This window comes from Aplysia californica, unplaced genomic scaffold, assembly GCF_000002075.1.
Source record: "Aplysia californica isolate F4 #8 unplaced genomic scaffold, AplCal3.0 scaffold00001, whole genome shotgun sequence".
Taxonomy (NCBI): domain Eukaryota; kingdom Metazoa; phylum Mollusca; class Gastropoda; order Aplysiida; family Aplysiidae; genus Aplysia; species Aplysia californica.
The window spans coordinates 98,889-107,210 of NW_004797271.1; positions in this window are offsets into that span (position 1 = coordinate 98,889).

The window sequence follows — 8,322 nt, forward strand, 5'->3', positions numbered from 1 at the left end:
TTATAGTACTTGTGGTGGTCTAGCCTTTTCCTCGGTATTTCCCTTCATCTCCAGCCCTTGCTTCACGAGTCAGATTAACCGATCGTTAGGACTACACATTTTTTCACAATACTGTATCGCCTCTCAAATGAAATGTGGGATGACTTACTGGACCAAGCATAGTTGATTTTGAAGGTAGAACACCCAGTCACAGTACCAGAGAACTCCTCATCCATGAAGTAGATTCAATGAAGTATTTCATCAACAGCAACCCTTAACAAAATGCTTGGGTAAGATAGACAATGACCTAAAAAGGTGTTAAGCATACGAAAATGAACAGAACAACAGAAAAGCCGATTTTAATAAAGAAAAAACAAAACAAGCATGGCGTTTTTTCGAAATAAAGGAAATGTTGCGATTCTTTGTATGCCTTAGAAAACATTTTTTTTATTTTTTAAGAAACAACAAATATTTGAATTTAGTCTAAGCAAAACCATAGCATAATTTAAATGAGTGCACATTGACTATATTATAAACAAAAATGGCGATACTTTATAGATGTGTACGAAAGGTAAGGTGGTCTCAATCCACTTCACTTTACCTCTTTCAAGTTAATGGAAAAAATTGTGGTCAAAATGATAATACGATGAATTAAAGTAGATGTCATGAAAATGATGATCTGACCAGAAAGCTATCAAATAATATCACGCTAAAGAGTATCGAAATATGAGAGAACAATAGACGGATCCAATATTTATTGGTTAAGGGAAGTATCGAATATTGACGGAAAATTCTGAGCCCGTGGTGAAGTATTTAGAGCGAAGTAAGATTACATTATCAAGAAAGTGGTCTCAAATATGCCTAGATTTAAGCGAATCGAATAATCACAGAGCTAGGGAAACTCGAATAGTAATGGGGTTATGGAGTTACTGAAAACTGATTAGAAAAGGGGGGTATCAAATATTTACAGTGCCACAGAAATATCCAATAATAAGTCTAATCAATGATAGTACCGAATAATGACAAAAAGAGGTATCGAATAATTGTAGTCATAGAGTAATGATTACGGTCAAAGATTGTACATGACAAGATAGTTCCCTCGGCCTAAAAGAGTCTGCGGAAGTCCGCTAATTGGTTCAGATGTCGCTGCAATCTTTGTTTTGAAATTCTCTTTCGTTTCTTCAGGAGAAGAATAGGGCCGGATAGCACCCCCTTGCGCATCAGCTGTTCCAGTTCGCTTATTGCGGAGTTTTGGGTATATCTTATTTTAATTAAATCCTGCCTCTCGCTCTAAAGCCAAATTAAACGAAGAAAACAGTCGCCCCTTTCACCTGAAGAGGAATGTTGTTAGCTTAACCATTTTAAAACGGTGTTGTTCCGAAATTTTAATTATAATTTGTACAACAAGTTGTTAGTTTCACTTTGATTTTTTTTTCTATACAAGAAGGGTAACCCTGTTCGCAAAGCGGTCGCTTTTTGGAAGATGGTGCCTCCGGATTTTGAAGACACTGTTTTAATTGGTCCAAAGAGAGGAGTGAACCATCTTGTTATACAGAATCTTTGTTATGGTACAGAAAATATGCTACATGACATAGGGTATCGAATTTTCCTAAAATAGTTGAGCCATTAAGTAATGTGATGATAGCCGTAATTACTTGTTGGATAAAGAGCCCCTCAACACAGGGGATACATCGGTCCAACGTGCATTCATGTTTGACTGCTCGTTTATTACCCAGTTCCCAACACATCATGTTCAATGTCCGATGATTGACATTAAAAAAAACTGTCTCCAAACTCTTCTCCGTAAAGTGTCAGCTGCGTTGTTGAAAATACCTGAATGCGCTATATTTTCTAAACCTTTGATCTCTCGATTCAGACGCAGACATCACTTCATCCGTTCACATCATCGTTTTTCAATGAATTACAATGTCCGCTTCTATACCCATGTGAGTCTCCATGCTTTGTAAACATCTGTCTCTTTCCTCACCACTGAATTCGTCACACTGATATCTGTTATTCTGAAAAGAGCATCTTTTTTGTTTCTGCTGAGATATTCTAGACTTTTTTTCCCCCAGCCCTTTGGTCTCATTTTATCTATAGTTGTGCAAGCCAATCTTTTTCTTTCGAGAAGGAAGTTCTCCACGATGATAATTTTTACTATTTCCTTCTTCCATTCCTCTTCCACCCACCTCCTTGCCGCACTTGTCCATTATAATCTTGTCGCAAGAATTCATTCCTTCAGCATGCATCACAAAAAAAGGATGTGAAATCCCCCACCTTCCAATCCTATGTCAATTATCCCCCCCCCCCTTTACTGCTGTCTTGTAGGAATCTCTAGCAACAGTATAGAAAAACATTCTCAAACCCAGGGTCATTCTTAAGAAGATCCTTGATAATTTCTGAAAGTGAAATGTTCAAAACACCAGAGTTAAGCGGAGTCGATGATGATAGCCATTGGCAATACCATGGCTCCATGGTAGAGGTGAATCGTGGATATTTTTGTTGGAGTACAGTTGCCCTTGTCTGCAGTGTTCTCCAATGTATTTACCCAACTCAGTTTTACCAGGCATCGTCCTCGAGATAGGGAATCCATCATGTATCCTCAGTCTCAGGCCAACAAGTCGGGAAAGTGGTATTTGAAAAAGACTAGCACTAGTTATAGAAGAACAGCATTAACAAGGCTGAACTATTCTGTAAATCTGACAAAGATTGACAGTTCATTTTTTGGGTTGTTGTTTTTTTATTCAATGACTTGTTCTTGGTCCTTTCTTTACCATTCGTGAAACATAGATGCCGCCGACGGATGTTATTTCCTGGAACCACTCCCTCTGCTAAATCATATCTCTGGCATAATAATACCAAAGCCGAATATTTAAATAGTTAACCTTATTGATGCGTGATATGTGAATCATAAGTAAATGATGTTAGCCACAGCATGTTATTCGTGAAACGTTTAATTTTTCGAGAGATCAACGAATAATACATGTATCAGTTCACACCCATGGTCACAGCGAAAGATAATTCCAAGAACTAAAGGATTGTATCCCGATTGTCAACAATGAAACAGCAATAATAAAGTATATGCCTTCTGTGATATTCATAGTATTAGTTTTGTGTTGCTACAGTAGCTGCTGCTGCTGCTGTTGCTGCGAACTGCTAGTACAAGAACTATTTCTACTGCTGCTGCTACTACTACTACTACTACTACTACTACTACTACTACTACTTCTACTACTACTACTACTACTACTACTACTACTACTACTACTACTACTACTACTACTACTACTACTACTACTACTACTACTACTACTACTACTACTACTACTACTACTACTACTACTACTACTACTGCTGGTGCTGGTGCTGCTGCTGCTGCTGCTGCTGCTACTGCTACTACTGCTGTTGCCACTGCTGCTACTACTACTATTATTACAGCTGCTCAGCTGCAGCTAACATTATGTCTGCAACAATACAACAGTTGAAGAAGAAGAAGAAGAAGAAGAAGAAGAAGAAGAAGAAGAAGAAGAAGAAGAAGAAGAAGAAGAAGAAGAAGAAGAAGAAGAAGAAGAAGAAGAAGAAGAAGAAGAAGAAGAAGAAGAAGGAGAAGGAGAAGGAGAAGGAGAAGGAGAAGGAGAAGGTGAAGGAGAAGGAGAAGGAGAAGGAGAAGGAGAAGGAGAAGGAGAAGAAGAAGAAGAAGAAGAAGAAGAACAAGAAGAAGAACAAGAAGAACAACAAGAAGAACAACAAGAAGAACAACAAGAACAAGAAAAATAAGGAAAAGAGGGCTTGTAAAAGTGCGAGTCCATAATGTGCTCGAACTCTATATTGGTCTGTCATGTTCTTATGTCTATAGATGCATAATAAATTAATTAACGACTTTAATCTAGTAAATCGAATCAAACTTTAGAAGCATGTAGCCGGTTTGGATGACGCGTTTCAACACGGCCTGCTGAAACCGAAACGGATACGTACATGGCTGGTTGGGCCAGGACACTTTTCCCCCAGCTGCAGGTGTCCGTTTTGGAAAGTCTCAATTAAAACAGATTTCTATATTTCTTTTCAAACCCCATATTATTGGGGACACGTATCATGCCATTTACTATTCATTAAGCAAATAATTTTTTTTTTTAAATTGTGTATGTAGTCGGTTTGGGAATAACACCGACGATAATTACATAAAAACACACACATATATAAATAATTGTATTTATTATGTATTATAATATCAGATAATATCATAATATCAGATATGTGCATACTTATTTGGCCGGTGTTAGTCTAGGGTGGCTAGCGTTCTGCTACTCGACCCGAATTCGGTCGATTAGCCTGACTCTACTGGCCCATGGGGATTTCTGCGACCTCGGGTGGCTAGCATTAATTCTGCCCACCCGGAGCCGGTCACCAGATCTAGTCTTAGTGTTAGGTAGCGTAAACACGGCCTCGCGGCCTTCCGAGCGACATGAAGCTATTGAGAGAACCTAGCACACCTCTGTGATTGGCCCAAAATAGATCATAGATGATGTTTTGCTGCCATCTATTTTTTGTGTTGTAAGCGGGTGCTCTGCTGTGGTTTGCTCCTTGTTACCTATCAAACGTTTATCATCCTTACCTCTCCTCCGTCTTTCCAAGCAATCATCTATCGTCCTTATCGCCCCCCCTGTCCTATCAAACATCTATCGTTCTTCTCCCTCCTTCTTTCCTATCAAACGTCTATAAATAATAATTGCTCTTATCTCTCCTCATTTTTTCCATCAAACATTTACCATCCCTGTCTCTCCTCCTTCTCTCCTATCACACATCTATTGTCCTTATCTCCCCTCCTTCTTTCCTGCCAAACATCTATCGTCTTTATCTCCTCTTCTTCTCAGTGGCGGTGGGTAGTGAAGGGCTTACGGGCTTGAGCCCCTCGCCCCCACCCCTTCCCCACTCCAACTCTATCCCTTAGTTAATGAAAGTTTCTTAAATAACGAAATAAGCAGTTGAAACCGTTATGATTGCACGCAATGAACACACAGTTATCAGCCTGGCGGCTTGCCCGTTTATCCAATCATTGTTGTCACCGCTTACAACTATAGTAACCTAACAGCCAATCAAATGTTGTTAGGGCTCAGAAAGGATAAGCCGGTTCTCACGCCTGTCTTTAATGAAACTCTTCTTGTAAAAAGGTAGAAGACTTTAAAAACATAACACTGCACAGAGGGCTCACGCTCTCCCAGCCCTGACAATGGGGTGAAAGTTTACGACACACTTTCCCCCAGTGACACAGATACCTATACGCCCATTGGGCCTTTGTTAGGCGCGTTCTATTTTCCGCAACAACACGACCCAATCCACCTCATAGACGGTATGTGTTTGGAGTGCTGTGTGTTTGTGCCACTGAGATTTAACTGTTATTAATTACATCCAACCACTTTTCAGGCAACTTTTTCTTAAGATAAAAACTAATTAGAGAAATTTGGAGGTGAAACGGCTTCGTCCCCACCATCCAGAAGAGCTTAAATTTAACTAAGAACAAAGATAGGGAAGACAAAGGTGACTCTTCTCGTTTGAATTGTTTTCAAAATGCCGTGGCTCGCCGTGCGTGAGTATAGAAAAATCATCACTGTTTTGTTCTTAGTGCTTGCTTTTCGATGGTAAAGAAGTGGAAGAAACCTAAGCCCCACCCAAATCTTAGTCCACCCACAGCCACTGCTTCTTCTTTCCTTTCAATTTTTTGTTTGCTACTCTCTAGTAAAAAATCTAATCTTATGCTTTTATATGTGTTGCTAGCGCGGTAAAACCCAAACTAGAATTGATCTAAAACTTGTTCAAAATAACTTTGTTGCTACCGTGCCAGTAATTAGCCCTAAACTCCTCCATTACCTTAGTATAACTGTAACCATTGCATATCTATCTATCTATCTATCTATCTATCTATCTATTTATATACCTATCTATCTATCTACCTATCTATCTATCTATCTATCTATCTATCTATCTATCTATCTATCTGTCTATCTATCTACCTATCTATCTTTCTACCTATCTATCTATCTATCTATCTATCTATCTATCTGTCTATCTATCTATCTATTGTTATTAGTATCAGTGCCTATAGTATAGAGTTTAGACACTTCGTCGTCGCCGGCAGGAGACCCAAGTTCGATTCCCCAGTGGGGAGAAATTTTTATCGAGTATCTCTTGGTCTTTTCGCTGGGATATATTTCGTCCCTCTCATCCCGGGTCGGATCTGTCAGGTAGGGTCGAAGTGCGACTACATAATGATCTAAATTGTGTTGATGAGGGTGTAAAAACACCAACATAAAGAAAACAGAAATGATGATAAAATTATATTAGTCAACCCACACCCATTCTCTTATCTCTATACAAGGACTTGTGCAGTGTTCGTGGTTAAAGTTCTGGGGACGTTTATCATTCATTCATTCATTCATTCATTCATTCATTCATTCATTCATTCATTCATTCATTCATTCATTCATTTATTCATTCATTCATACATACATACATTCATTCATTCATTCTTTCATTTGTGTTGCAGGACTGATTTTGAATTCTCCCTTCCTTTAGAGCAGGATTCCATTCGGTCATCTTGAAAAGCTAACATGATGAAAACGAACTTGATTTTGATGTCGCTTCTGGTGGTGACATTGCTGGCTCTCTCTCTCTGCCATGTCGCTCTGTGGCCGAGTTTCAGCCTCTGGACGGGGACCCCAGTTGGGTGAGGTTCGAGCCCACACCTGGCTTACTGCTGCAGTACCTCACAGACCTGCTCACCATTGGCTGTGAGATTTACGACAACCAGGTTGACTTCACAGTTACAACGGCTGCTGCAACAGATACCACGGCTGCTGCAACAGATACAACGGCTGCTGCAACAGATACCACGGCTGCTGCAACAGATACAACGGCTGCTGCAACACATACCACGGCTGCTGCAACAGATACAACGGCTGCTGCAGCAGAACATGCAGATATTATATCAGGTGTTTACTACAGTGCTTTATCAAGTGCGAATTCTACACCTAATGCGAATGCTACACTAGGTACGAATTCTGCTACAGCTAAGACAGTAGTGTAAACTTGAGCTGATGCTGATGCAAAACAACTGTCTGGTCCTCTCAGCTCTATTATTTTCCTAATACCGGGTGCCCATTGTGAATGGGGTCTGGTCGGGTCGGGTCGGGTTGGATCAGGTCGATCGCCCGACTCGTCGTCTGAAAACAAACGCGTTTGTTTTTTAGGCAACGAGTCGGGCGCGATCGATTTTTGCCACGATAGCCGCTTTGCACCCTCAACCTGGCTAGCAAACCGACCCGACCCGACCCGATCTCCCCTTGGGCACCCCGTATAACGGTCACGGTCGAAATCGTTTGCAATTGTTGGTATATGTTGTTGGAAAGTGATAGTGTTGATAGAGACGGTAAATCCAAACACTTACTTTGCTTTACTTTACTTTACTTACTTTACTTTACTTTACTTTATTTTACTTTACTTTACTTTATTTTACTTTACTTAACTTAACTTTACTTTACTTTATTTTACTTTACTTTACTCTACTTAACTTTACTTTACTTTACGTTACTTTAGCGAAGACAGTAAACCCAAACACTTACTTTACTTCACTTTACTTTACTTTACTTTACTTTACTTTACTTTACTTTACTTTACTTTACTTTACTTTAGCGAAGTGATAGTATTGATAAAACAGTAAACCCAAACACTTACTTTACTTTACTTTACTTTAATTTACTGTACTTTACTTAACTTTACTTTATTTTAGCGAAGTGATAGTGTTGATAAAGACTGCAAACCCAAACGCTTGCTTTACTTTACTTGACTTTACTTTGCTGTATTTTAGGGCGACCACCTAGAGAAAGCCATTCGCTCACGCTCATGTAAGCGCACTGTCTGAGGCAGTGAAATTAAAAGAATCCCCAAATGAAAACCGTTGCGTCCCACATAGATAAAGCTGTCATTGAGGACGCGTCAGTGAGTAGCAGCACTGACGTTTCTCGCGGAATCCAAACTACATTGTTTTCAAGGCCATCCAAAGCTGTCTGTGGCCTTGTTTTCACGTTGTTGTTGTACCAAAGCAGTGCTTCTACTTACGCCAAAAAATGGATGGAGCAAGTGATTCAAACTTGGACACAGATGCGCTCATATCACCAGTGTACGTTAGAACTTTCGTTTGGGACAAACGTAACAAAGTCCACATTGTACGTATTTTGACCGGTAGGATACGAATACACGTACAATGTTATTGAACGCCATACACATTGAGGTTGATGATGATGGTGATGGTGATGATGATGACGATTATAGAACCGTGCACTGTCCCCC